This window comes from Cricetulus griseus (genome assembly GCF_003668045.3).
Source record: "Cricetulus griseus strain 17A/GY chromosome 1 unlocalized genomic scaffold, alternate assembly CriGri-PICRH-1.0 chr1_0, whole genome shotgun sequence".
Taxonomy (NCBI): domain Eukaryota; kingdom Metazoa; phylum Chordata; class Mammalia; order Rodentia; family Cricetidae; genus Cricetulus; species Cricetulus griseus.
This window is the reverse complement of record NW_023276806.1, coordinates 117,962,466-117,984,761: the sequence shown is the minus strand read 5'-3', so window position 1 is coordinate 117,984,761 and position 22,296 is coordinate 117,962,466. Positions and strand designations below refer to the sequence as shown.

General features: G+C 39.5%; 1 protein-coding gene across 2 annotated transcripts in view; it reads right to left on the bottom strand.

Moving 5' to 3' along the window:
- LOC100765263 (EGF-like and EMI domain-containing protein 1) overlaps nucleotides 1–22,296 on the bottom strand; it is a 555,097-nt gene that overhangs the window by 309,618 nt on the left and 223,183 nt on the right. The gene's annotated exons all lie outside the window — the stretch shown is intronic.

Here is a 22,296-nt window from a genome sequence, read left to right as displayed (position 1 = left end):
GTGAATAGCATTTAAAACATGTAGCAGTCATCCTAAAGTAGGATACAACTTCTTTGACCACATTATTCCACTTGCACAATCGAAGTATGAAGTTCACACACAAAAGAGTGGTTATCTTTAGGGGTGGACTAATGGCATGCAACCATCTGCTGCAAAATATGTCTGTGGTTCTATGGGATTCTTAGTCACTTTATCTCTTCAGTTTGTGTGTTGTAAATAAAGTTCTTAGTACAAATAAAATAAGACTCTGCTTAGAGTTTCTTACTCACAGATGCCTTTCTTCTCTCTTCTGCCCACAGCTCTCCAGCACAGTATAAGCTGTGCTCTGCTAGGAAGTCTAGGTATGAACATAGGCAGTTTCTTCACCTATGTGCCTGTACTCGGGTGGGTTGTCAGCCCCATAGTGTACTAGGCCTTTGAGCCTTGCCCAACCTAATCCATGTTTCTAACGCCAGAGTTGGAAGTCCTTTGGGAGTCACTTACTCATCCTCTGTGAGAAAAAACAGTTGGGCTTTCTCTCCTGTAGATTGTTGCTTATGCTGTTTCTTTTTGCTCTTAGCCCCACAAATCATGTGTAGGTGGCCCTAGTCATTGTTGTATCAATGCATCTCCAAACGCTTTATGAGAAGTTACTGGTGCACAAACTCGGGCAAATCTGCCTGAAGGAGCATTCTGTTTCAATTACATGAGTGCGATGTGTTAGATAATAGCATCAAATTGCACTAATCACTCAATCACATTTCTCAACAGAGGTGACAAAACAAAACTGATGTGTCTTAATTGGGTGGCAGTCAAGTTGACAAGAAAGTGCAAGTCAGGCAGGAAGAGGGTGAATTTAGAAAGAACTTTTATCTAGAAATGCCCAGGTTCTTTTCAAGTAGGAAAAAGAACTGATGGCAGAATAAAATAAAATAAAATAATGCCAGGCAAAAGTAGAAAACCCTGTGGAATAATTTTAGTTTAAGATATATACACACCATAACAAAATTTTGTGATTAAAAAGCTGTTATCATAGTATGGAATTGTAGCATTTGATTTCTAATTGTAAGAATACCTAGTTATGACAAATGGCCCAGTTGAGGAGTTGCCCAAGATGAATGAGTTCTAGTGGAAAGTCCACCCTAGCCCCTGGAATGTTCTGGTAGAAACCCCCTCCACCATCTCTTTCTCCAAAGGCAGCCAAATGATGACCCTTTCCCCAGAGATGCTCAAGACCACTCCCACAGGGTATTTAAACTGCCCCCCAGAAAACAGACATGTGATTTTTAGTCTCTCCTCTTTAGTTGGGAGGAAGGGGTGGAAAGTCATCCAGGAGCATTTTATCCATTAAACCTGGGCTTTTTCTAATTCAATTTGATTTAGTCTGATTTGGATTGCTGCTTTGGTGGAGAGGCTTATCAGGGTGCAGAAACTTTATTTAAAGGTCAGTAAGAACTCAGATGTCACAACTAAAGTGACATTAATGCTTAACACAGCATTAAGAGTTGCTCACATGACTTACACCAAGGCAAAATTTGATATTGTAGAGTGCTTGTTAACTTTGGAAATATTCCAAGTGTGTGTTCCTGTGATGTATATATGTGTGTATGTGTGTGTGTGTGTGTGAGAGAGAGAGAGAGAGAGAGAGAGAGAGAGAGAAAGAGAGAGAGAAAGAGAGAGAGAGTATAAATGTATGTGTGTGTTTGCATGTGTGCATGTGTATGCATGTGTGTGTGTGAGTATAAATATATGTGTGTTTTTGCATGTGTGTGTGTGTGTATGAGTGTATGTGTCTATATTACGTGTGTGTGTGTGTGTGTGATCAAAGGCACTGATGATCAGACAATTTCATATGAGTGTATGTGTGTATCGTGTGTGTGTGTGTGTGTGTGTGTGTGTGTGTGTGTGTGTGTGTGTGATCAAAGGCACTGATGATCAGACAATTTCATATGAGTGTATGTGTGTATCGTGTGTGTGTGTGTGTGTGTGTGTGTGTGTGTGTGTGTGTGTGTGATCAAAGGCACTGATGATCAGACAGTTTCATTTTCCAGGACAGTGTGAAGTCAAGGTTGTAGTATATCAAAATATTTCATTAGCATCACATCACAGAAGCCTAAGATTGGATGATGAGATGAGATTTTCCCAGTTCTGGCAAGTTCCCACTTTTTAAATGGCTGCCATTTGCGGTATTAATTTGGAAAGGAAAATACAGCAGGAAAAAAGTTAAGAAACATAAGGTACATGTTTCTTCGTATCACAGCCAATAAACTGTCTCCAAAACAGACTGGCAGACATTCTAAAGTGCTACTCAAACAAGAGGCAGGGACTATAAGAAGCCTCCCCCACCCCTAGCCAGGATGCAGGAACAGAAGAGAAGCCATTTCCTGCTTTTCCCACTTGCTCACACCTCAATATCAATGGGAAGTCAAGACAAAACTCCTGGGACACAACCCCCAGTGCATAGCTGAAAACAGCATGTCCCTAAGCCAAGAGAACACTGTCCTTGCCTTTGATTAATTAGTTTACAAATCCTAAGAGGATTGGCTGTATATTCAGGACTAGCCAGGATTGCCAGGACAACATGGGAACAGTTCAGAAGATAAGATTCTAAAAACAAAGCAAACACAGAGACCCAAGATCCTCTCCTTATCTTCATATCAAATATGAGAGCCAGAATCTCTAAAGCAGTCTCCAAGGTCACCTTCTCACTACAGTCATATCGAGAGGGCTTCTTTTAACCTGCATAATTGTTCTTCCGGAGAACCGAGGCCAGAACAGCAAGTCTTTAGACTTGCCCCAGCATGGAGAAGGCACCATATTTTGTGTGATTTAAGTTACCATTTAGCATATGCTACACTAGTGTTTTATCTGCCACTCAGAAAAATAAAACTGTCAACTATGTTCCTAAGATATGGCAATAGTAAGACTCAGCCTAATTTCAAAGCCATTAAAATGTGAAAAATGCACACCTCAAAACTAGTGTGATATAATGCTTAGCATCTCTAAGCTGCAACTTCCTGGTTCATTGCTCATAGCACAGTGTGGACAGAAGCTAATTCTCCTTGCTGAGGATGTAAAGGGATGAAGTATAGCAGCTGGGTCACCACATTACATTAGCTTTGACTATTATTTCTGCAATTGTTTCTTATACTCTGCTGGAACCAAGTGTCTTAAGAACCTGTCCAATGGGTTGTGGAAGGGTCAGTCCATGTGCCCACTTTTCATTGCAGCCCACTCTCAATCTTACCAGAGTCTCACTAGAAAGCTAGTGACAGGCAAAATCTCCCCCAGAACATCCGATTGGAGAATTACAGTGTCACAGACAAAATCACCAGAAATGGGTGTGGTCCCTCGTGGCTTTCACACAGGGTCCCTATTTAAAGCTTCAGCTGCCTGGACTTCTCTTGTGGCCTCTGAACAGGTTACAGCCAAGGGACATTGGCCTGCATGTCTCAATTCCTCGTAATCCTTTCCTACATACACAACATACTCTTTACATTAAATGATAGACTTGACTTGCATATAAAAACAAGAGGGAAGGTGGGTAGGGGTTGATACCTCACATACTCATAAAACTATCAGCTAAATAAACCTATATTTCAGGTGCAAAGGAAGATATTGGCACTATTTTCCTGAGAGTGAAACACTCACTCCAGGCTGAATGCCTTTGAAATGCTCTTGTAAAAAGTGTGATTGGTATCAGCTGCGAGGACAGGGTGACCAATATAGAAATAATGAGACAGAGAGGCCCGCAGGCAGAAACACCACAAAGACTATGATGAGTCTGTGCATGACTGAAGATCAATATGTTCAGAAGATGATGGAATGGGCTTCAATGAGGGAGAAAAAAATTGATTGAGATAGCTCAAGTGCATGCAGGAAGACCAAAAGGGACTGAGAACCCGCCACCTGCTAACATCAACATGAGTGATACAGTGATACCCCCAACCTTCAGATGCTTGCCAGTGAGAGGCCAAGATAAAGTAGTGTATGGGTGTGAGTCAGAGAAGTTGTTCAATTTTTCTGAATCTCCAACTCTGCATCTTCAGAATACTTTTCAACCATACAGTCAATACAGCCATGTTAGCTTTAACACAAGGACACATTTCAATAAGGCTTGGCACAGAGTTTAGTATATTAATTAAGCCATGGAAATAATGATGTAGCTTTGTGTCTTTCAAGCCAAATATCCATACTAGCTGATCTATTTCCATCTTTCCACCACCCTCTCAGATGATGAGCCTATGACAATCATGGCAGGGAGCACAGTGCAGACAATTAGGCTTGGCACTGGAGTAGTAGCTGACAGTGTGCAACTAATTTACAAGCAACAGGCAAAGAGAGTGAAATTGGGCCTGGCATGGGCTTTTGAAACCTCAAAGCCCACCCTGAATGACACACTCTGTCCAGCAAGACCACACCTCCTAATCCTTCCCAAATAGTTCCACCAACTGGGGACCAAGCATTCAAATACATGAATCTATGAGGGCCATTTTCCTTCCAATCACCATACACTTTCTTCTCTCACATATCAATGATGCTTTCACTTTTCTGTCACAACACACAGAGAATTATACCTTCTACACACATGCATTGGAGGGAATTAAGATCCAGACTTTAGTAAGCATCTTGTTAGAACATTAGTTCAGGAAATCATATCAGAAAAAGCTCTAAGTTGAGGCCTCATAAAATAACTATGAGCTTTGTAAAATATCACTTTTAGGAGATCAAAGTGGAATGTTTGCTTACCATGAACAAGGTCTAGGGATACAACTCAGTGGTGGTGTACTTATTCAGCATATGCACAGTCCTGGATTTGATTACTGAACACAAGAGAAAAAATCAAGTACCCCTTTAAGCTTTCTGATTCTGCAGTTCATTCACTGTACTGCTTCTCTGTACTTTGTTGTTAAGTCAAAAGATGTATCTTCATTATGATAGTATTCTACATACAACACTTCTGACATCACCTTCATTGCTGTTCTGCTTAAAAGTCACAGAATTATTATTTAAATATTGTTAAAGCAAATAGGGAAATTATCAGAAAATATAATGAGATAATGACAGAAATCTGAGGTAAGAGGAAACCTGGCATAGGAGTGCAGAGCAAAGAGAAGGTAAAAGTACCTGTCAACTCTACTTTCCTGTGCCTCTGCCCATGCTATCTATATCTGGTTTCATCTTCACTGATACTCACTGCTCTTATGATGGGTGCCCTCATAGAGCACATTCAGGACCCAAGTTTATGTGTCCTCATTTCATTCATGTCACCAGATAAATGAGAGAAAGACAAGTTTCTTAGCTTCAATGACCAATTTCTAGAGAAGAGATTCTAATTGGTTTTGCAGGAAGCAGATGCCATTACTTCCTTAGACAATCTGTTGAGTGGAGAACAGAGTTTCCTGGGCTCAGTGAAGGATGGAATGAACACTTCTAAAAGATAAATCTAGGACCTTATAAACCTTTTAAAGTCCATTGTGGCTGATCTTTGTGTTAGTCTGTGTTCTCAATTCTTCCAAAACACATCAGATAACTATCACACCCCTCCTAATATGTTGCTTCCCATTACTGCACACCTAAATACCTAAATTATTATTTCTGCCTCAATGCAAAGTGTTTTTGACAAGTGTCTTAATTAGGGTTATCATTGCTGTGATAAAACACCATGACTGACCAAAAGCAAACTGGTGAGGAAAGGGTTAATTTGTCTTACACTCCCACCTTGCAATCAATCACTAAATGGAAGTCAGAGTATGAACTTAGACTACAGAAACCTGGAGGCAAGGGTTGATGCAGAAGCTATGGACTTGCTCCTCATGGCTTAATCAGCCTGCTTTCATTTAGAATTGAGGACTACCAGCCCAGGGATGGCCCTACCCACAAGGTCTGGGCCCTCCCACATCAATCACTAATTAAGAAAATGCCCCACAGGCTTGCCTACAACCAAGGAGGCATTTTCTCAGTTGAGGTTCCCTCTTAGATTAATCTAGCTTGTGTCAAGCATAACCCACTTAATTCTTCTTTCTTTTGCTATTAGTAAATCATACCTCATAGAAGAATGCATTTGTCATTATGGAATTCTTTTTGTCTCTGCCATGATAGTTCTGAAAATAATAGCCACAGCCAGCATGAGAGCCTCAAAGCTTAAATCAATGATGTATTGCTTCTCAAAATAAATTGAAACTCTAAAGAAAGCCTTGAAAACTGTACACTAACATGCATCTCTTATCAGTATTTTTGCCTCAACTTTGTCCTTCCTAAACTGCAAAGACCAGTATCTTCATTTTTAAGTGTGTGTGTGAGAGAGAGAAGGGGGGGAGAGGGAGGGATGAAGGGAGGGAGACTGTTAGTGTTTGTGTGCCATTGTGCCATACTGTGTCACAGAACAATTCTAGAAGCTAGTTCTTGCCTTTGACCTCATTAATGCAGAGTCTATCTTACTGACCTCTTATCCCAGCTAGCTGCCTGATTCTTCTGTCTCCATCTCCCACGTCACTGTAGGAGCGCTGGGATTGTAGATGTGCCATGCACCTTTGTCAGACTCCTCATATGGTGGCAGATTAGGAGGTAAAGAAGCTAAAGCTAGTTTCTAGATTATAATCTTCAAAAGTCTTCCAATGATGTCATCCTAGCTGTATCCCCCTTCAAATAGTGGTGGTAGCTGGGAAATCAAGCACTCAAAAAACAAATCTACAAGGGACATTTCAAATCTCAACTTTAATGTTAGGCATGAGCCAACCTTTTGGATTTCTTATTTCTAAAACTGTAAGATTATACATGGATTGTGGTTTCACCTGAAAACTGTGATGATTTTAACAGCTACCACAACATACAAATACACATTTGCACATTTCAGATGTTATGTGGTGTCTCATGGCAACAATTCCCAGGGGCAGAGTGGGTGAAATTGAGCCCACATAGACTTCTACCTACAGTGACACAATAAGCTTTTGACTTCAAGGCTATTTTTTTAAAAAAAATATAATTACAATTAAACATTAGAAAATATCATGTCCTTCAAACTGCAGTCCATAAGATTAAAGTTTAAACTGTATCACATTTTATGATAATAATGTGCTGAGTTGAAATTTTAATGGATTACACTAAGGTTGCAGGAAGCCTAGATAACTTCATAAAAGCAACTGTGTAGGCATTGCACATTATAGCAATTTCCAGAGATTATTTACAAGGCATGCTAAGCAAGCAAGAGAATAAGTGAGCAGTTATCTACAAACAGTTGCACTAATTAGGCATGTGTTCATCACCCTGTTATTTAAGAACATCTGATGGATAGTATTCTGCAAAATAAACAGCACCATATGCTCAGCAGTGGCCATTCCTATGTGCTGTACAAGTCTGAAAAACTCAGTGCTCTTTACCCAGACAAAAGGCAGGTGTTGAAAGGTCTTTATAACCATAAAAGTGCTGTTTTCTTATTATTAAAGCTTGGTAGAACAATAGGCTCTTCCTAGTAACAAGAATCATTTCAGTGTTTGTGTGACTTAGAAACAGGTGCAAGAAAATCTAGGCTGAAATGACTTGAAAACAAAAGAAATATGTTTGAAAGTAATATTCTGTTAGGTAGGCTGAACCAAAGCTTTGGGTTCTGTGGTCATCTGCCCTAACAAATGTGTCTTAGTCATCACACACTGTCCTGGAGACACTGACAAGCCCATATTCACACTGATTAAACTTTTGGCTGAAGACTGCACTGGCAGTCACCATTCAGACTCTCCCAGACTGTTTAAAGGTGAGTCATGCTTCACAGAGACTACTATTTGCACAACACCTTCCAAAGAGTTTCCTGGGACTGTTTTAGCATTTCCCTTCCCCTACAACAATTCTTCCTTTGCAAGGAGCCACATTTTTCTTTTCCCGAGGTACTGATTATGGAAGTCAAATAGGTGTCATGGTGATGAAATTCCCACACAATTTCCTTATTCAGTAGTTCAGTCTTTAATTGCAGCAGACCTGTTATTCCACCTCTGGAACGCTGCCTGAGAATGGCTGCCAATCAAGTTAACCTACTAATACGAAGTTGCCAGGTTGCAAACTTGACTTACTCTCCAGCTAAGAGAAGCGCCGTGCTTATGAACTTATCAAAGTCAAATATGAACCCAAACAAATGAGAGAGATTTGAAAACTCAATACTCCGTGACCCTTTGGTATTAAATGAAATAACTGAGCCCAGAACCTGTTTCCAGAGTTCTGTGAAAGAGCACCTGCATTACTTTTTTTTCTTCTTGCTGTGATTTCATTGTCCAAAATGGCTACTTTCGAAGCCATTATCCTTTTCAGTAATTACTTTTGAATAGCCAAGGGGGATTCCAAATTTGAACAAATACAGTGCTAATATTCACTGCCTTTGCTTTTTGGCCAGCATTTTTCTTGGACTCTTAGAATACTGTTTTCATTTAAAAACTCAAAATTTATACTTATTTTCTACAATGTGCAGATGAGAAGCAAACAAGCAAAGCTAGAAAAGTTTGTATATCCCACAAAGAAAAATGGGGAGAGACACCCTGGTCCCTGCCCCCAGTACAAAGAGATTGTGCACATTAACTCCGCCCTCAATAGCAGTGTTAATGTGGACAGCAGTACAAAGAAGCTGAGCCAGCTGCATAGTCTAGAAGGTTCAAAATCTCCCCATAAGCCTTAAGACCTTTGACTCCTATGATTTTCTCTATGTTCATGAAATACAAACTTTTTACAACAAAAACCCACAGGAGTTTTACACGTAGGAATGCACACAACAGATAACCTCCAAATTATTGAAAACAGGTTTTCAGAACAAAGCATCGTTTAAAGTCCATAAATATTTAGGTGTTCACATACCCCCAAGGAGGGCTCATTTTTATCATTCAGATACTTTTGTAGCCACTGTATGCTTCTCTCTTCAAGTAGGTTCACTTTTAACTAAAATTCCAGAGACTCTGCTTCTAGGACCAAGATGATTCAGGAAACCCTGGTTCCAGGGCTAATGTGATGTAGCTAAGGGATTCTTACAAAAGCTCTAGAGTGAATCCATCCAACTTCTTAACTTGTTTTTTAAATGTCTTACTTTAGTGTGTGGGCATTCAGAAGGTAACTGCTGTGGAATATTAGTTTAACTATGTAAAGATGTTACATTTGTTTATGTTGTAGAATGTTATATAAACTATGTCAATATGGGCTGCATTTGCTTACCTTGCCTGCCTAAGGTACCTGATTGGTCTAATAAAGGGCTAAATGGCCAATAGCTAGGCAGGAGGTATAGGTGAGACTTCCTAGCAGAGAGAGTAAGTAGGAAGAGGAATCTAGGCTTGACAGAGACAGAGGGAAACAGAGGGAGAGAGGGAGATGCCAGGGGCCAGACAGCTAGACAGACATAGAGACAGCAGGAAAGAAGAAAGAAAGAAAGAAAGAAAGAAAGAAAGAAAGAAAGAAAGAAAGGAGGGAGGGAGGGAGGGAGGGAGGGAGGGAGGGAGGGAGGGAGGGAGGGGAAAAAAGCTAAAAAGCCCCAAGGCAAAAACATAAATGAAGAGAAATAAGTAAAATTCAGTTATTAAGAGCTGGTGGGACAAGCATAAGGTAAAGGCTGAGGTATCACAATTAATAGTAAGTCTCTGTGTCTCTATTTGTGAGTGCTTGGCAACCCAAAGAAAATTCCAACTCCAGATAACTACTGGGTGTTCTCTTTCTACCAGGTGAGTCCCAGGAAATGGACTCAGGTCCTCTAGTATGCAAGAATCATTTTTACTCAAAAGGCCTTCTCTCTAGCCCTCCTCACTTACTTTTATATGCAAACATGACCTCTTTGATAGACACATACATTGTTATAAATTTAGAGGTTTTTGGTATTGTTTTCTTACAACTTTCTTATAATTGTATTTACTAGATATAATAGAAAGTAAATAAATCATAAACATTTCAGATCTCATTACCAACAATTATTGTTGATATTTTCAGTCTTTCATATGGAGAAATGCATTTAAAAATCTACAAACTACATATTCTATTTTTTCACCCAATTCCTTGTAGATACTTTTGCACAAAATTAAATATTATTTGGTGACATATTTTAAATGGCTACTTAGTATGCCATCATTTGAATTGAGTGCAATTTAGTTAATATGCAATTGTTGTCCACAAAGTTGGTGACTTTTTGTTACCATAAAATGGAACTGCTAGGTTGAAGTGTAACACTTTGCAAAAAAGATTTACTCCCAGTACACTCCTACATCTCACACTCAACACATTGTATTTCAAATGTTTGTCAGTGTGAATTGCCAAATGGTAGTTGTGTCTCTAATCCACTTGGCCTGCATGTAGTCCTTCTGCTGTCCACCTGATCAAGACTGGCACACCTCAGAGAAACACATGTGATCCGAGGTGACCTGATACAACCACACATTTTATCAGCCCTTCCACGTCCTCAAAGTGCAGTGATAATGGGCTGAGCAGGCCAGCTGGTGCAATAAGGTGGACAGATTAAAAGAAAAAAAGCACTTAGAGAAACAGATACTTTAGGGGAGAGGACGTTTGTGTGGCTAAGTGCACACCATGCAGCCTTCTCCCTCTCTCTTTTCTCTTGCAGAACGGTGCTTTTACTGAATTGACAAAGAGGGCACAGGGTTCATAAATAGACTCTCACAGCATTTTCAGAGCACTTCAGTTCAATTATCATGAATTAACTTTAAAAACAGCATTAATTTTCCAGTATATACAATGTGCCCAAGAAAAACAACATACTTAGAAGTTCCTTCTCTATTATTAAACTTTCCCCCATTTGCTTGAAACCAGTAAGTAGCCTTTACAGAAAGGCTTCTAGCTCTAAAAATGGGAAGTTACTTAGTTTTCATAATTGTGTACTAAAGATTGTCTCTGGCTTGTTGACTGGACAGAGAGGCCTTCTGAGGAAACAATGCAGTATGGCTGAACAGCAATTTCAAAAAAGTACACCAGAGAAAAATCAGTTGCCTTGGTGTTCCACTTTGATGTTCAGGGTCCTTGGATATAAATCTATGAATCTCAATGGGTTAGAGTAGTCCATAGTTATAATTTAACAGTTTGTACTTTAAGTATTCAGAACCCCCAAATTGTATATTTCATTCACAAGCTTTTTTCTTGGCACAGATCCACTTCTGAGAAAAAAAATAACAATGAAAACAACAACAAAAACAAAAACAAAACAAAACACCAAAACTAATTTGAGGCAGGGAAGATGGCTCTGTGGGTATAAGCTTTTGCTTTGCAAGCCTGGCTATCTTAACTGTGTCTCTGAAACTGATGAAAGAGCTCCATGCAGCGCTATGCACCTGTAATCCGAACACTCCTAAGGTAAGACAGGCAGTAGAGACAGGTGAACCTCTCACAAACGATCAGGCCAGCTGGCTGTTGGCTTTGAGTGTGCAGTACAGTGGCCAGTAGCATCAAAAATAGCGAAAGGGACAGGGACAATAAAAGGTGGAGGGTGAGACTCTGCAAGTTGTCCTCTGGCCTCCACTTGTACACTGTCATCTCCCTCTCCCTATCCCTCCCTCCCTCTCCCTTCTAACCCCCTCCCACAGACACACACACACATTTAAAAGTTGCAAATAGGCTAGGCCAATTCTTAAATTAAAGGAACTATCAGAATCAGTTAAGATTTGTCCTTCAAGCTATATACCCATCGTGGTCTGGATGAGGAATGTCATCCACCCCTTACCCCACCACAGGTACCTATTTAAACCCTACCTCCAGCTAGTGGTGCTGTTTGAGGAGCTGACAGAAGCTTCAAGATGGAGCCTTGCTAGGAGCAGACTTTTTAATTTAAATTAGAAACAAGATTGTTTTAAGTGCCAATTCCAGTTCCCTCTCCCTTCCCTCCTCCCCTGACCCCACAAACCCCTATCCCATCCCCTTTCTGCTGCTCCCCAGGAAGGGTGAGGTCTTCCATGGGGGAGTCTTCAAAGTCTATCATATCATTTGGAGCAGGGCCTAGGCCTTGCCTCATCTAGCTAGGCTGGGAGAGTATTCTTCTTTGTGGAATGGGCTCCCAAAGTCCATTCGGGTAATAGGGATATATACTGATCCACTACCAGAGGCCCCATAGATTTCCCAGGCCTCCTCACTGACACCTACAATCAGGCGGTCTGGGTCAGTCCTACACTGGTTTCCCAGCTATCAGTCTGGGGTCCATGAGCTTCCCCATGTTCAGGTCAGCTGTTTCTGTGGGTTTCTCCAGCCTGGTCTTGACCCCATTGCTCATCACTCCTCCCTCTCTGCAACTGGATTCCAGGAGTTCAGTTCAGTGTTTAGCTGTCACTAGGAGCAGATTTGATAGTTTATATTCTTGACACACATGAAGCAGGGCAAGGATATAAGCCTCCTTTCCTCTGTTTCAGGTGTGTAGTTAAAATGTGACAAGCCAGCCTCTTCTTCCTGATGCTGTGCTATGACTTTCTTAGTATTATGGACTCTAACCCTCTGGAACAGTAAACCAAAATAAACCCTCTCTTCCTTCTGCTGCTTTTGGTGATGACATTTTATCTCAGGAAGAAAAGAAAGTAACTAATCCAACATCTCTGCATTTACTTGTACTTCACAGTGACTTCCTGGTGTCACCACTTACTGCAGCAAGGGGGTACAACCTATTCATCTTAGAGTTCTTTCTAATTATTGTGAACTTACAGGTTTATATCTGTCTTAGTGAGGGTTTATATTGATGTGAGGAGATGCCATGACCACCACAATTATTATAAAGGAAAAACATTTAATTGGGGTGGCTTGTGTTTTCAGAGATTTAGTCCATTATCATCATGGTGTGATATAGTGGTATGCAGGCAGACATAGAGTTGTAGAAGTAGCTGAATGTCCTACAAATTTTTATAGGCAACAAGAAGTGGTCCCAGCCACTGACCTAACTGGAGAATATATGAGACCCTAAAATCTGCCTCCACAGTGACACACTTACTCCAAGAAAACCACAACTACCACACCTCCTAATAGTACCACAACTTTGAGGGACATTTTCTTTCAAAGCACCACATTCCACTCCCTGGTCCACTCCCAAAGGTTTGTAGCCATATCACAATGCAGAATGCATTCAGTCCAACTTCAAAAGTCCCTCTGGTCTATAGCAGTTTCAAACTTTTTTAAAACTCTGAAGTTCAAAGTCTCTTCTGAGATTCATGTAACCTCCTAAATGTAATCCCCTCTAAAATCAAAATTAAAAAAAAAATATACCACATACTTCCAACATATAAATGGCATGGGATATACATTATCATTCCAAAATGTAGGGAAGAGAGAATGGTGAGGAAACACTGGGCAAAAGCAAGATGAAAAACCAGCTAGGCAAACTCAAAACTCTGCATCTCCATTTCTGATGTCAAAACACTCTTCAGATCTCCAACTTCTTTCAGTTGTGTTAACCATAGCACACCTCTTTCTCTGAGGATGCTTCAATTCCCTGTTAGCAGTTCTCCTTGGCAGTTATCCCATGGCTCTGGCATCTCCAACATCTCGGGGTCTCCAAGGCAATCCAGGCTTCAACCTCACAGCTTCATGCAATGTCCTCACTAGATCTCCATTCACAAACACCCCTGATACATGTATGGCATTTGTTGCCTTTCCTTAGTCATGGAGGCAAATTTCTTCTATCCTTGACTCTAAAGCCAGAGCCACGTGGCTGAAGCTACCAAGTTCTGCTGCTTACTGGTACTGGAACATACCTCTCCTTGTTCAATAACATATTCACTTTGATAGTTACCTTTACTTTCTAAACTTGGCTGTCCTTGAAATTAACGTTTTGACCATGCTGGCCTCAAACTCAGAGATATGCCAGCCTGCTTCTGGAGTGTTGGGATTAAAGGTGTGCAACACCACAACTGGCTCTAAGCTTTTCTTTAATTCCTTTTCACAAGTTGGAAACTTAGCTGAGTGGGATCTTGCTTTGAGGTCACCACTCCATTTATTTCATTTCTTAATCTGTTTATATTCTTGAACACAGGATTTAACTCCATTCCACTTCCTGGTGCTCTTTTTCTCCTTAAATTTTACCTTTTATGATTTGCCCTGTTCAGCATGCTCCTTTTCATTATATGTCTTCATTAGAGTTACCACTAATAACCACACAACACAGTCCATACTAATCTGTTTTGTGATTTCCACTGCCAACAGAACTATCTTAATTCATCACTTTAGCCTCAGGAAGACTCTTCAGACAAGGACAAAGGAAGTCACTTTCTTCACCAAAATATCACAAGAATGGTATCTAAGCAACATATTAAAATTCTTCTCTGAAACCTCTTGAGCCAGGCCACCATAGTTAAATCATTCTCAGCGACATTATCTTCCATGTTCCTACTAGTATGGCCTATTAAGCAGTGCTTCAAACATTCCACTGCTTTCCTAACCCAAAGGACCAAAGTCCAGATTCTTCTAAACAAAACATGGCCAGGCCTATCACAGCAATATCCCAGTCCCTGATACCAAATTCTGTCATAGGGTTTCTATTGCTGTGAAGAGACACCATGACCTTGGCAATTCTTATAAAGGGAAACCATTTAATTGGGGTGGTTTACATATTCAGAGATGTAGACAGATTTTTTCTTTGGACCATAACATCACTAAAAAGTGACACAGAGACTTATTAACTTGGCCTATAGTTTAGACTTGTCCTACTAGCTCTTATCACTTAAACTACACAATTGACATTAATATCTCTATTTTGCCTTGTGGCTTTTTATCTGTCTTCCATCTTGCACCTCCTATTTCCTCTCCATGTCCTCTGGCATCTCTCCCATGCCTAGATTCATCTTCCATCTTCTCTATCTGCCCAGAAGTCCCACCTAAACACTTCCTGTCTAGCTATTGACCATTCAGCTCATTGTTAAACCAATCAGTAGGCACCTTGGCAAAGACACATCTTCATAGTGTACAAAAAAGATTATTCCATAACATAGAGGTTTAGTCCATTATCATCATGGTGTGACACGGTAGTATGCAAACAGACATGGAGCTGGAGAAGAATCTGAGTGTCTTACACCTTTCTGGAGGTGACAGGCCAGACACTGGAGTATCTTGAGCATATGAGACATGAAAGCCTACCCTCACAGTCACACACTTTCTCCAACATAACCACACCTACTCCAACAAAGCAATACCTCCTAATAGTGTCATTCCCTTTGGGAGGAGCATGTTCTTTCAAATTAATTACTTTTTCCAGATCTTTTCTCATAAAAATAAATTTTAAAAAATTCATGGCTTTTGCTTGAAGAGCAGTCTTTGTGGAAAGATGACAGTGTGAATGGCTTTAATAGCATGAGATAAAACTGGGGAAGATTTGCAAAGGGAATTACCAGTATGCTTTGTTTGGTTATATCATCTTCATGCTATCTTACAGCTAGATTATAACCCTGTATCTTACAAAATACAGATAAAACAGCTACAGGTATCTACAGAGATGTAAAGGAATTGATTCCTAAGGATGTTCATGATTATTGCCTCAGACAAAACAGTCATATTTGATTGTTTATGTGCATTATGCATGTTTTTTAATTCTCCTTGTAACTCACTATAATACCTTATTGTTTTCTCATTAATGATTTTTACAATATATTTCCAGTGCTTTTTGCTCTATCACTCAGCCACCCATGTCTGTGGCCTTATTGGCAGCCTTAGATATTTCACTCAGTTGTTCAATGATGAGTAACCAATCGCTGGCCCGAGGCTTTGAAGTGTAGGAGTTAGTAAACTAACTAACACTAAGGAAAAAATAATACATGACAGAAATGGTACATCTCTTAAAATACAATTTGTAAGCTATAAATATGTTGGAAATCAATGGTTTAAAATCATAACTACAAGTAAGAAAGGAAAATATTGTATTTATTCTTTCTTATTGGAAGGATACATTCCAGATCCACCTCTCTTCATACATCTAATATTAAACCAACCAGCACATGCTTTTACTTATCATCTTTAAATTCATAATGTTTAAAATTTTTCCTTGTAGAAACTGACTTCAATGAATAAAAAGGAGGACATTATCTAGGTCCAATGATGTGGCTGGGAAATTGTGCACAATGAGAAAAACAACAGTAAGATAAGGGGAGCATCTATTTTAAAGATGATGTGTAGAAGAGTATGCTCCAGCTCCAGCTGGATTTTCCAGCAATCCTGTCTGCACTGTTGTGGGGACAATGTACTTATCATAGTCCAAAGTTGTGTCAAGGTAGTATAAGAATTTGTGAGCATGTGTCTGATACTCATGGAGTTACTCTCTGAGGTCAAGTTTTGTGGCACATAGGGAATTACTAAAACCTGGACATTACAACTTCATAAAGCACACAGAGACACAAAAAGTTTTGCACACATTTTTCCCCAAGCTGCTTCACTAAGACACAAATAATAATAGTCCTTGAGATATCAGGTTTTATTTGACATAGCCAATGAGACTTCAAGGCAAGCAGGGTTTATGAGTACACCCAAAGTATTGGAATATTCTCAATCCACAAACTACTGTATAATGTCAAGTTTATATTAATGTAGTAACACAGACATATAGACATTGAGCCACAAAACAAGTTTTTTCTCAATTTTAATATTTGTTTCATTAAAGATAGTTTCTGAATCTCTCTTTAATCCCAAGATAATGAATTCACAATGACTAATCTATACTTTAATAAACTGTTACACACACACACACACACACACACACACACACACACACACACACACAAATAAATGTTAGGAAATCACCAAATGATGTATTACCTGCTTCACTGTTGAACAAAATATTAGATAAACAGCAAAAACATGGCACAATGAAATGGTCATAACACTATAGATGTATAATTTCATCTCTGAAAAGCATTTCTAATCAAGGAAATGTTCTCTCTTCCCACAGTATCATTAACTACCTAAATCTAAATGGAAGTCTCCCAGAGCATCCAGGAATCATAATTTTCTAAAAGAGGCAGATGAACTCATAATCTTCAAGGAAGCAATAGTGACTCAATACACAAATGTACTGTACTTTATCTGCTGAGATCATCTACTTTCATTAACATGTTTTCAGGAGAGCTAATAGGCCCAAACTCCTTGAGGATGCATGTAGGAAACAAACCAGAGGCCACAAATTTGCTAGACTTGCTAATTATCGAAGCATAAAATGTTGCAAACCAGAGATTGGGTTCCAGGTTTTGGCCTACTACACTTACTCTTATAGGAAATGAATTTGTTATCAAATAATTGACATTAAAGAGACATTCTTTTGTAGCAAATTGATTTTTTGTTTTTATGTTTGTGTATGAGTCTGTGTGAGTATATGTCATAGGACAGAAAAGGGCACCAGATTCCCTAGAGTTGGAGTTATAGGTGGTTGTAAGCCTAGGAAGCAAATTCAGTTTTTCTTACAAGTGTACCAAGTGCTCTTAGCCACTGAACCATCCCTACACAGGTCCCACTCCCAATTTTTACTTAAAAGGCAGCCTTGTTTCCAAAATCTCTGTTGCTGGTCACAGCTCCACTGGAGTTAGATTTTCTTCTCTCTTCTGGTCAATACACTTACATCAAAGAGCATAGAAGATTTAGGGAAAGAAGAGGAGACGTGAAATTAACCGTTCTTTCTTTGATCTGTCAGTTTCTTGATAATTATCAAGTTACAGGGCACAGTAACTTTACTCTTAAAACAAAGATAATCACTTAGAAAGCCCTGGAAAGGATGGGTAAGGTTAACATTTCAACTTACAGGAAGTGGCCCAAGGACGATCTTGCTGTGTGAGATACAATACCACAGGCATCAAAAGTAGGTGCCATTCAGTTATGGCTCTATTATCCTTCAAACACTTATAAGGAGCTGTTTTCCCTGATGGGGAGAATACACAGTTATACTGATCAGAGTGCTTAACAAGTAAAGGCTCTTACCACTGAGACTGACAACAGAGTTCCATTCCCAGCACCTACAAGGTAGAAGGAGAGAACAACTCCCTCAATTGTCCTTTGACTCCCCACCCCCACACACTAACAAATAAAATGTACAAAATTTTAATGTACCTAAAAAATTGTTTGTACAGAGCTGAAAATTTAACTCAAATGAACCTTAAAAAGTAAAAAGAAGTAAAGGCAAAAATAATATACCTTAAGTGGTTTTATTTTAGCCAAGAGAAAGAGATGATAAAGGTCAATAATATATCTGGACCAAGAAATTATAGTTTTGAAATACATAGTGGCTTTTGTAAATGACATTGAAATTGCTCCAGGCTAATTAAAGACAATGAAATCATAAATCTTTCAATATATAAATTTATCGTGTTACTTGGAGATTTGTTTTTATTCTCAGAAACCCTACAAAATATTTTAATTGACCTACAGGCATTTCCACTCAGAACATTGCATTTACGCTACATTCATTTAATTTTTTCATTTACAATTGAATTAAAATTTCTTGTCTACTTCTATCGAGTTTAATACTACCTCAAGTTGAACTCAGCAGGTATATATGACTAATTGACTCAAAAATCACTGCTGAGATAATTACTTAAACCAAAGGTACGAAATGCTATCACAGGAGCTTGGGAAGATAGCTCAGTCAATAAAGTACTTGACCTTTCAAGCAGAATAACCAGAATGTGAGCCCTAGAGCCCATAGCCTTCGTGTGTGTGTGTGTGTGTGTGTGTGTGTGTGTGTGTGTGTGTGTGTGTGTGTGTGTGTTGGGGAGTATGTGTGTGTTCACACATACACATAGAAGGGATTAACTGGAGCTGAGCTACACAAGATGTAATACTCCTTCCAGAAGTCATAAATTGAAGAATAGAATCCCTGTGCCAGGTGTGGGATACCATGCCTTCAGTCGTTCATTAGGTGTTTTAGTTAGGATTTTGCTGCTGTGAAGAAACACCAAGACAGTAGCAACTCTTATGAAGGAAAACATTTAATTGGGTCTGGTTTTCAATTTCAGTAGTTCAGTCCATTTTCTTCATAGAAAGTAGCAATACAGCATGCAGGCAGACATAGTGCTAGAGATGGAGCTGAGAGTGTTACATCTTGATCAGGCAGCCTAAGGGGACCATGTCTTATGCTGGGCATAGCTTTAGCATATCAGACCTCAAAGCCCACCCCCAAGTGACATACTTCCTCCAACAAGGGCACACCTCCAAATAGTGTCACTCCCTATTGGCCAAGAATACATACACATGAGTTGATGGGGGCCATATCTATTAAAAAAACCACATTTTACTTCTAGGCTTCCATAACCTTTTACAAAAACTTAATGTAAAATGTATTTAGTCCAACTTCAAAAGTCCCTACAGTCTATCACAGTCTCAACAATGTTTAAAAGTTTAAGGTTCAAAGTCTTTCCTGAGATTCCTGAAATCCCCCAGGAAACCAAAATAAAAAACATATCAAATAATTCCAAAATATAGTAAAACTGGATATACATTACCATTATAAACACAGGGAAGGGAACACAGTGAGGAATTACTGGACCAAAGGATAACCCAAAACTTGGTATCTTTATATTTGATCTCAAATGAAAATGCTCTTCAGATCTCCAATTCTTTTCTGGTTTTTGTTTGTTTGTTTGTTTTGTTTTGTTTTGTTTACTGCAACTCCCTGTTATCAGCTTTCCTCAGCAGGTTTTCCACAACTCTGGCATCTCCAAAATCTTAGGTTCTCTAAGGCAATCGAGGCTTCAACTTCAAAACCTCACACAATGACCTTTCTAGGCCTCCTTGCAGAGACACACCTGGTGTCAGTGGCTTTCCTTAGCCTCAGAGGTAAATTCCATAACTTCTTTCTTTTATCCTTAATTATAAATTCAGAACCATGAGACCAAAGCTGCTAACTTCTCCTGCTTATTGGGGCTGAAATGTCTTCACCAGCTTTCTTTGTTAGATGGTTTCTTTCACTGCCTAAGCTTGGCTGTCCTGGAACTCACTCTGTGTACCAGTCTGGCCTCAAACTCAGAGATCCTTCAGCTTCTGCCTTCTGAGTTCTGAAACTAAAAGTGTACACCAACACACTTAGCCCTAAGATTTTTGTAATTCCTTTTCACAAGTTATAAGTTTAGCTGGGTAGGGTCTTACCCTGAGGTCATCACTCCTTTGATTCCAATTCTTAATCTGTTTATCTCTTTGAACACAGGATTTAGCTCTATCAAGTTTCTTGTGCCTCCTTTCTTGTTGAATTGTACATTTTGTATTTTTCCTTTCTCAGCTTGCTCCTTTTCATTATGGATCTGTATAATAGTGACCACTAATAACCACACAATAGAGTCAGTACTAGGATGTTTTGAGATTTCCTCTCCCAACATAATTAATCCAAAACCCCTCAATTTAGCCCCCAAACTCCTCCAAACAGAAACATGATCAGGTCTATTACAGAAATACCCAGTCCCTGGTACCAACATCGGCCTTAGTTACGGTTTTATTGATGTGAAGAAACAACGGCCATACATAGCAATTCCTATAAAGGAAAAGATTTAATTGAGGCTGGCTTACATTTTCAGAGGCTTAGTTCATTATCAGCATGGAGAGAAGCATGGTATCATGAAGGCAACCATGGTGCTAGAGAAGGAACTGTGACTGTTTACCACACTGGGCATAACTTGAGCATATCAGCAGCCCTCAAAGCCCACCCCCACAGTGACACACTCCCTCCAATAAAGCCACACCTGCTCCAACAATAACAAACCTCTTAATAGTGCCACTCCCTATGGGTCAAGCATTCAAACACATCAGTCTATGCTGGCCATTTATACTCAGGGATATCACAAAGACCCTTAAAACAATAAAGGCTATTGTTGTTACTCTCAGTTGACCTCCAGCACTTGGTATAAGATCCTCTTGCTGAAGACATGACAAACTTTCATCATTGTACCAGAAAAAAATGAAACTGGTATCAATCAAGAAAATTATTCCCTGATAGTTACCTCGCACAGAACCAAATGTTGCTATATAGTCTACAGGAAGAGAAATGCCATCAATAGTCTACCTTGCTATGAACTCTTGCAAATTCAATAACAACTGGCTTGAAAAGATATGCCCATGGGTGCAATAGTGGCACATGTGTTCTGGTGATAACTAAGAACTTTCTGATTTTATTTATGGCCCACTATGCAGGAAAACACACACTCACAAACACCTGGTACTCTAAATTGAGCAAGAACCAATCATGTGGCAACTCACTGGCTCTAGGCATGAATCCACTATTTTGTTTAATGGACATAATAATCAAACTGCTCTCTGAAGTCCTATATTCTTCCCCATAGCTTAATGCATCTCCCAATCATACCACAAAATTTCCTTTGTGAAGTGGATAGAGGTTTATCTGGACAGTCACAATTGGTCAAAGGTCAAAAAATTCATGTCAGTGGAATGCTTAGCCACAAGTGAAAGGTCTGTATCACTCACTCTCCCTGTAAGGATCAGGCAGTGTCGTGAAAGAAGGAAAGGAAGAATGTGAGAGCCAGAGGTTGGGGAGCACTGGGCAAAACAGTGTCTCCTGGACACAACAGGATAGATTTACTGTGAGCTCACAGCAGCTGAGGTTGTCACATAAGAGCTTCAGGACATCAAGCCAGTCAGCATTCCAGCTTGCAGGGGCTCAGAAACCCCCCACCCCAGCCCAGGCACTATTGATGGTTGATGGCTGTTAAGGGAGGGAGAGTTGGTTTCTTTAGAAAGATAGTACATAGTAGATGAACCTGTTTCAATGGATGGCTCTACACCCATGCATATTTAGATTCATTGGAGGTTAGAGGACACATGGAGTTGAAAGTGTGAAGGAGGAAATAATGGGAGAGGTGGGGAGCGAATATGGTAAAAACACATTGTGTGCATATATGAAGTTCTCAATGAATTGATAAAAACATTAGATTTCAATTTTATTCAGGATTTGTAGCCCTATACTGAATAGAATAAACAAGAAAAAGCCTATGTAAAGTCATGCATTTCTCTTATTTTCAAAGTACCATAAATTAAAAGAATATACCTTTTTTTTTACAAAAAAAATAAAATCTGGGTATGCTGACATCATTGTAATTCCAGTATTGGGGAGGCAAGGATGGGTATTTTGGGGAATCAACAGCCAATATGCCTAGACTACTCATGAAACCCCAGGTTCCAGTGAGAGATCCTATTTCAAAAAATAAGGCAAATGTCCATCAGGGGGACACCCAAAGTTGACCTCTGACCTCCACATGCATACATACCCACCTGTGTGTATGAGTACATGCATGCTGTGCACACACACATTCACTTACACAAATGTCATCACAAGCGATAACATAATGATACATCATTTTAATGATGCTGAAAATTCTGGATGCCCTCTCTTTCTCTGCCATA